Here is an 8,317-nt window from a genome sequence, read left to right as displayed (position 1 = left end):
CCCGAGGCCCATAGCGTCACTTCTGCTTGCTTACATCACAGGCCACACGCTACTGTCCATCAAGGGAGGGGCTCCACCTTTCCGTACAGCGCGACATCTTCCGGCCGCCAGACCCTAACTACCCACACCTTATATGTGGTGCTGGTGCATCATGGTATCAACTGTCGCTCAGGACACTATGTATGCTACATAAAGGTAGAAGTCAACAGCATTTCTAATAGGGTAAAGGTTGTGCTGGCAAATCAATTAAAGCGTGACTAGTAGCTACAGTTTCTAGGGAAAAAGATTTCCTGAAATAATCCCAAACTTGAATCCATCAGCTCCCTGTGACAGGACCTGTAGCTCCAGGGAGCTGCCCGCCGCCTCGTCGGCCAGACCGGCAGCAATCCTGCCAGCACAGAATAGCTCACTGGCTTTCCGTGCATTTCAGGGTAAACTGACGATTAATTTCTATTTCCTGGCTTGGGTGTTGCTTTATTCTTTAAGGAAGCTTCAAGTTTAAAGGTTAAACTCAGTTATGTCAGGGTTAAACTCTGTTTCATGAATGGGATCTTGTACAAAAACTTAAGCTGTGATTGACTGTCTGCTAAGCGGAGGCCAAACATATACCTACTGAGAAGCAGGTCATAAGCGATAACGTTTTCTAAAGAGACTGCTAAACACATCTGAACAGTGCTGCTGCAGAACTCTGAATGGGGGGATAACAACCGTCTTAACTGATCTGGAGTCTTGAGTTTACTTTTCAGTGGACAAGAGGTGTGTCTCTCATGGCAAACAAAGAGAGGAATAACACCCGATACTCATGTCAACAAAAATTTATGCTCAGAGCGTAGGTTAGGAACAGCATCGGTATGTATATGGAACATCGGGAGAGGAGCTATATTGGTATTTACAGTTTACAGCTTACATTCCCCTGTTATTTTGCATGAGGAAAACATGCAACTTTACAAAGTAGAATGGAAAGAGATGCTTTTTAGTCTAACTTTTCAGTTTTTCATAGGAGTTTTAAATGTGGTAGGTGCAAAACACCAGAAGCACTGCTGCCAAAGTTATATTCAAAGTAGTATGTCTTGGAGAAGCAGAAGAAGCCCAGGGAGAAATAAATTTACAAACATGCTCTTCATGCTCTCCTTTCCCAAGATTTCTCTGAGATATAGCCCATCCTCTGTGGGTTTTGAGGTATGTGGTTCCCAGGAGTGAAAAGGAGGGCCAAACATCTCTCCTCTTGGATCTCAACATGCCAGGGCTTTAGTGTACTGCCACTTACGGCTCCGCTTTTTCACCTGGAAAAAGCGACCTCATGATGTAGACTGAGGAGAACTGCTATTGTTGCACTTTTTTTTTGTTTGCTTGTTTTTTCTTTTCCCTATTAGTATAGGCTTAAGAATATAGAGAAACGTGCTGATGAAACAATTTTTACATCTCCTTACAAAAAAAAAAAAAAAATAATAACTTGATCTCCTGATTGGCTTCATGCTGAACTCTGTGCTGTTCTTGTCATAATCTTGGTCTCTCCATAGATAATATGGTTTAAATACAAATAGAATCATGTGATGAGGAAGATTTCACTGCAACAAATTCAACATCTAAAATAAAATTTTACATTTTCTGTGATTTTCTTTCTGAGCAGAAGTGTGTAGTATTCCTTTTATATTGATGCAGAGATTATTTAAAACAGTCTTTAAATGCTTGATGACTTAACAGTCTGCATATTTATTATAAAATCAAAACAAAACAAAACAAACAAAGCAAACTTGATAGACTATTTTTTTTTTCCATTTTTGAATGACCACTAGGAAAGAATGCTTGACGTAAATAGGCTAAAGGCAAATAGTTTTAATTTGATTTGATGATTAAGTCACAAACAAGAGGAAGCATTGCGAGATACCTTATTAAATTCAGTCCAACCAAGTAGGAAAACTAAATTTGGACAGCTGTATCTTGGAAAAGAATTTTGTAGGTAGAAAGGAAGTTCAGTGGAACCTTGCATCAGTATATGAAGATGAGAGCATGCTTATTCAGAGTAACATACACTGGTGATAATACTGAAATATTTTTTGGTTCCAATGTAGATCTGAGTTCTCCCAAGCACACTGAATTCACAGCTATTAATCCTCCAGAGGACACTTTGCAATTTAACACCTGGAGAATATATAAAATTCCTGCTATTGTTCTACTTGTTTTTTTGTTTGTTTGTTTGTTTGTTTGTTTGTTTGTGTTTTCCCTACTAGTATAGGCTTAAGAATATAGAGAAATGTGCTGATGAAACAATTTTTTAACATAAAAAAGCCAGCTTGGTACATCTCCTCACATGCTGCAAGAAATTCAACATCTAAAATCAAATTTTACATTTTCCATGATTTTCTTTCTGAGCATAAGTATGTAGTATTAAACATATGTATGTATCTGTGATGAAGCCACAGTCCCAGTTACTCAGATATTTTAATAAGCACTTGCAGTAAGATAAATTGCTGCATCTTTCAGCATTATTTGATTTAATTGTAGGGTTAGAGATGTTGATTCAACAGAGCTTTAAAGTTTCTAAGAGGTGACTTTGAAAAATACCAGCTAAATTACTGGCAAGACTGCACGCATTCTTAAAAACAACACCCCCCCCCCCCCCCCAGTCATCTACTTTCCTCTTACAGATAACTGAAGTAATCCCTGAAGAAGACAGCTGACTATCCAAAGGCAAGTTTTATTTTTATACATTTTCTACATGTTATACCTAGCCACAACTTAGCAACCAGTTAACAGTCAGTGACAATCCTGTTCATTGTTGAAAATGTCATTCTAACTTAGGAAATAAAGGACCTCATCTTCTTGCTGTACAGCTGAATGCATTTTACGTAATGTTTGAAGAAGTGAAATCTTGGAAGAGGTTTTAAATACTTCTGCCTGGTTTGGATGATGAAGTAAATTGCCAGTCAGTAGATTCTGGCACTGACAAGTTTCTTCAAGCTTAAGAGGGAGTGCAATTATTGCCAAGCGTGTTTGTGTTTTGAGACAGGGATGACTGGAAGTTGTAATCTTGAAATACGCCATGGAGGGGAGGCTGGTTGTTCACACATTCTTGCCAACATTAATGCAATCTTTCCCATTATCAAGAACAAAATTAGGGACTGAATGGAGGTCTTTCAAATACCAGTGTTGCAAAAATAGTCTCTTTACGATACTAATGTCAAAAGAATCCAGATTGTACTGAACTGTAAGTATCTCTTCTAGCTGAAAAATCAGGAACAGCACAGAAGAAAATGCATCTGCTCTAATGCTCTTCGGGCTTCAGTGAATTCTCTGGCCAGCAGATGGCAAACTCGTTCTTTCTAAACCAGTCGAAAGAATAAGAAGAAAGTAAACGTCTTGCATACATTACACAAGTCCGGGGCATGGGGATCACTGGGCTATATACGTGAAAGGGATGTTCGTTGATAAATACAGCAGTAGCCCACTTGGATACGCTGCAACGTAAGCAGGATAGGAGGGCTGTGCAAAGCAATTCTGGTAAATTGAGAAATTCAAGTATTTCATCAAGCGTAAAGATACTAATTAGTTTCCTTTTGGGGAAGGTCAGTCTTTCAAAGAAAATAAAAAATGTCTCTTAAGCAGGATTTTCTGAATGGTGGAATCTAATCTGAAAATGGTGGAATGTAATCTTAAATCCTGTGATTTAAGGAAATTCCAGATATAAGAGAGAAAGAGCAGCATTAAAACAGTTAAATTCCTGCATTCCTAAGTGCTCTCTCTAGCAAGTTTCTGAACGCTTCTGTTCTGTGGCTAGGATTTGGTCAGCTTGACTACGAGATCACTAGTAAAACAAGGATGCTGTCCAGTCAAACCTTCAAATGACTGTAACTTACCTAAGGTCTACCATTTGCTACCAAAGCAGGTGGCTTTGTCCTAATATTCTGTACAGTTCACCAATTTTAGCATAGAACTGAAATGCAGTCGTTTAATGGGAGGGTTTTGGAAGCCCCCTTCTCCAGCCAGTTCAGCCCTGTAGTCAGAGACCAGATCAAGCCGTGTGCAGGGTTGTGAGTTCTCTCTTCAGAAAGAAAACCACTGAGACAGACAGTTCCATGTTGAGTATCACAGCAGGGAATGACATTTCTTCCCTTTGTCTTTCAGATGCAGAGCTTACTTCTGGAAGCCTTCAATACTCAGACTAAACCTACCATCAAAACCGACAATCTTTTTACCATCCAAACCAACCATTTTTCCATCTAACCCAACAACTTGGGTTTTGAAATGAAACTGGTAAGCCACAAGTCTTTATTCGATATATTTTGCAGTGAAAGGGTTTGCTCTGTAACCTGATCATTTAAACTGTTGTGCCAAAAAGAGGGGCACTTGCAAGAGCACTTATAGTCCATGCTATAAAATTGAATCATCCCCTAGAAAGAAAAAAAAAATGGAGCAATTATCTTGCATATATTCTTGATAAACAAGGAGCTACACAATAGTATATAGTTTCACACTGTATTATTGAGAATGCCCAGGCTTAAGTAACAGCTCTTGATGATAAATGAAAAGATTAACATGCAGTGGATTTACACAGAACATTACATTTTTAACAATGATTGATACAGAGTATTTGTCATGCAAATCACCTGTGTACACCAAGTTATACTTATATCAGTATATATCTGTACAGTATTTGCATTTTATATTTAAACTCTAACTCAAAACATTTTCCAAGAAAATACAGAAATGAAACCGGTAAGCCACAAGTCTTAATTTGCAGCATTTGGTGTACAACAGACCTAGCTTTTCCAGCAAGCATATCTACATAGGTATGTAACAAATCTTCAAAAATAGGCATTGTTTTTATATATGAAGCATTATAAAAGCTGCTTGGTTTATAAAGGTTTGGTTTTGTACCAGTTTAAAACTGTTCAAAATGTTAAGTGATTTAAAGCTTATTTTGTCAGAATATCTTAAAATTTAAATCAGTCCAGGGGAGCTTAACTATTATATACAGTTCTCTCCCTAGATTGCACTGACAATGTGGCAGCAATTTAATGCTAGTAATAATATATTTCCTGCTACAATCTCCTCAGTTACACATTACTCTAAATAATTATTTCTGCATGATATAAGAACTTAAAACACAGCAAACAAACTCTCAAGGCATTTCCTTCATGTTTACAGGGAGACACCGTTACCTGTCTAGATAAACAGATTTTCTTGAAGGTTCTATTTCAGCATATAAGAATTGATTTAAAACAAACAAACAAACAAACAAACAAACAAAAAGTGCTTCATGGCTTACTGGTTTTGTAATCTCACATTTCTCCAGGAATACTTGATTTGCTGCATTTCACCATTACACTTGTCAGCACCACCGATTCTGGTTTATCACTATTTGCATTACAAATCTCCTTGTCCAAAGCTTAAACTGATGTATGCACTGCTTGAAAACAAAACTTGAAGTTGCAGAGCAGAAGACTCAAGTCATTATGTTAGCAGCTTTGTAACCATACTGCTTTCCAAACATAAGCTGTACAGCTTACTTCGTTTCTATGAAGAGTTTAAACGGCTCCCATTAAGCAAAGATGTCCCCACACTGATACTTACTATTAAGCAACGATTCCACCTCCTTTGGCTGAGGTTTACTCCCTTACTCACATTCGAACATTCATCCAAGTAGCCTGCAATTCCACACTCTCGAGGGAAAGTCCATAGAATAGAAAAGGTTCCTCCAGTCTCTTCCTCTCAGCCTTTTTTTGAAGCATGCAATAAAGCAAAACATTCACAGGCTTCCCTTCCATGCAAAACAAGGAAAATTAGTCAGACAAGAACCACGAAACTCATTGTCCTTTGAAGTTAAAATGAGATTTGAAATAGATCGAGTTAGCAAGTGTTGTAAGTTTGTAGGTAAGTCTGGTTTTGCCAATGCAGCACAATTCCCTATCACGTAGCCAGAGCTGCTTCTGTAGCTCCAAGAAGCAAAACTGCTTTGACAAAATACCGTTTCATCAAAGCATTCATTAGCACGGCTCAGGTTCAACAAGTTTGTGAAAAAATGAGTACTAACAGAAGCAGCAGAGTCCAAAGAAACACTTCATGTCCCCACTGCAAAATGAGGGGCTTTACCTTGAGTGTTATGCACACTGTCAATAGAAAAGCACTGTAACAGAATCTGCCATGGCAGTTTGCATGTTACTGAAAGACCATCAGAGTGGGACTGCAGAAAGATCTTTCAGAAATTACAAAAAAAAAACATGTGGGGATGGGAGTTTAATTGTGTTAGATAACACAATCTTAGATAGATAGATTAAGATTACGTTAAGATTTTGGTCTTTAAGTAAGGATGTCTACTGATTTCTTCAACTCCAACAACTGAAGCCCAAGTCTGAAAAACCACCTTTAAGAATGCAATGAAAATATTTAACTCTTCTGTATGTTCATACTTTGCTGTCAAGCAAAGGAATGAATGCTGATGCCTTAACTATGTAGGGCTGTAGCTTACAGAGAGACTACACCTTCCTGTTTTTCAGTTTAAAAACATTAAATTCATGTGAAATTATTTGGGGGTGTTTTCACATGCAAAGCCTAATGCAATGCATGCAAGCCCTGTCATCTTCTTCCTCTAGTAGTGTCGCGTTAAGGGGTATAGCCAATTGACCGTTATGGGTCCGGTTGGATTCAGGGTACTGAACTATCATGGTCACGGATTCACCAACAACGCAGCACGGCCTTGCTCTAGCCTCATTCAAGGAGAACTCTCATGGCTAGGAAGAATGCAATTAACTGCAATTTATTATGGCAACAGGTACACAGGTTCTTTGGATTGCCAGTGATAAATTCACTGTCTGCAAAAGCAAGCTAGCATGCATGAAATGCACAGGTACACAGCCTAGGTATTAAGATGTTAAAAAGCATAAAAACTAGAGATTTCTAAGTTTCCACAGAGACACCTGGTATAACCAAGCTTTCAGATCTTACCCCATGGTGTCCCAATGGAGTGGGGGTGGGGGTGAGAGGCTCAGCCTGTCGAGTGATGTCAGAAAGAATCCTTCCTCATAGTATCTTCCCTAACATCCCCTTTCTCTTAAGCCAATTTATATTATTTTCTATCTTATAGGTGGAGCTTGAGTGACTCTAGTCATGCATATGACTAGAAATAGTCATTACCCTGGCTGTACGTACAGAACCCTGTCTGTACATACAGACTGGGCGATGAGACGCTGGAGAGCAGCCTAGAAGAGAGGGATCTGGGGGTCGTGGTAGACAGCAAGTTGAATATGAGCCAGCAGTGTGCCCTGGCAGCCAGGAGGGCCAACCGTGTCCTGGGGTGCACCAAGCACGGCATCGCTAGTAGGTCAAAGGAGGTGTTTGTCCCGCTCTACTCTGCGCTGTTGCGGCCTCACCTCGAGTACTGTGTGCAGTTCTGGGCGCCACAGTATAAAAAGGACATGAAACTGTTGGAGAGTGTCCAGAGGAGGGCTACGAAGATGGTGAAAGGCCTGGAGGGGAAGACGTACGAGGAACAGCTGAGGGCACTGGGCCTGTTCAGCCTGGAGAAGAGGAGGCTGAGGGGAGACCTCATCGCAGTCTACAACTTCCTCGTAAGGGGGTGTTGAGAGGCAGGAGACCTTTTCTCCATTAACACCAGCAACAGGACCCGCGGGAACGGGGTTAAGCTGAGGCAGGGGAAATTTAGGCTTGACATCAGGAGGGGGTTCTTCACAGAGAGGGTGGTTGCACACTGGAACAGGCTCCCCAGGGAAGTGGTCCCTGCACCGAGCCTGTCTGAATTTAAGAAGAGTGGACTGTGCACTTAGTCACATGGTCTGAACTTTTGGGTAGACCTGTGTGGTGTCAAGAGTTGGACTTGATGATCCTTAAGGGTCCCTTCCAACTCAGGATACTCTATGATTCTATGATTCTATGATATCTTGGTTGTGCTAGGTAGAAATTATCTCACTTGTGTTTAAAGGTACAGGCCCTGAGAAATTCCGAGGGCGTGCTCAGTGAGGGGTGGTCGCACCTTGGAGGCGGGTAGCTTTTGGGATGGAGTGCTTATAATGCCTAGTCACTTAAGACAATTACTCCACAAGTAGTAACTTTGTGTTGATTTAACTACAGCATATCTAAAACATAAGAAGGATGTTACTAAGGAAGAAGCAGATGAAACCAGTCCTTAAATCTTACTGCTTATTGTGCATGAGCAGACTGGTGTGAGTTTTAGCTATTCTGGCAAATATCAAACCACACCTGTGTAGTCCCAAAGCTGGGGAAAAAAAAAAAAAAAAAAAGAAACGTTGAAGAAAATAGGGAGGCCTGTAGCTTGTGCAGTCTTTTAGCTGAGAAAATA

Source organism: Anas acuta, chromosome W (assembly GCF_963932015.1).
Source record: "Anas acuta chromosome W, bAnaAcu1.1, whole genome shotgun sequence".
Lineage (NCBI taxonomy): Eukaryota > Metazoa > Chordata > Aves > Anseriformes > Anatidae > Anas > Anas acuta.
The sequence above is the reverse complement of the archived record's forward strand: the minus strand, read 5'-3'. Positions refer to the sequence as shown.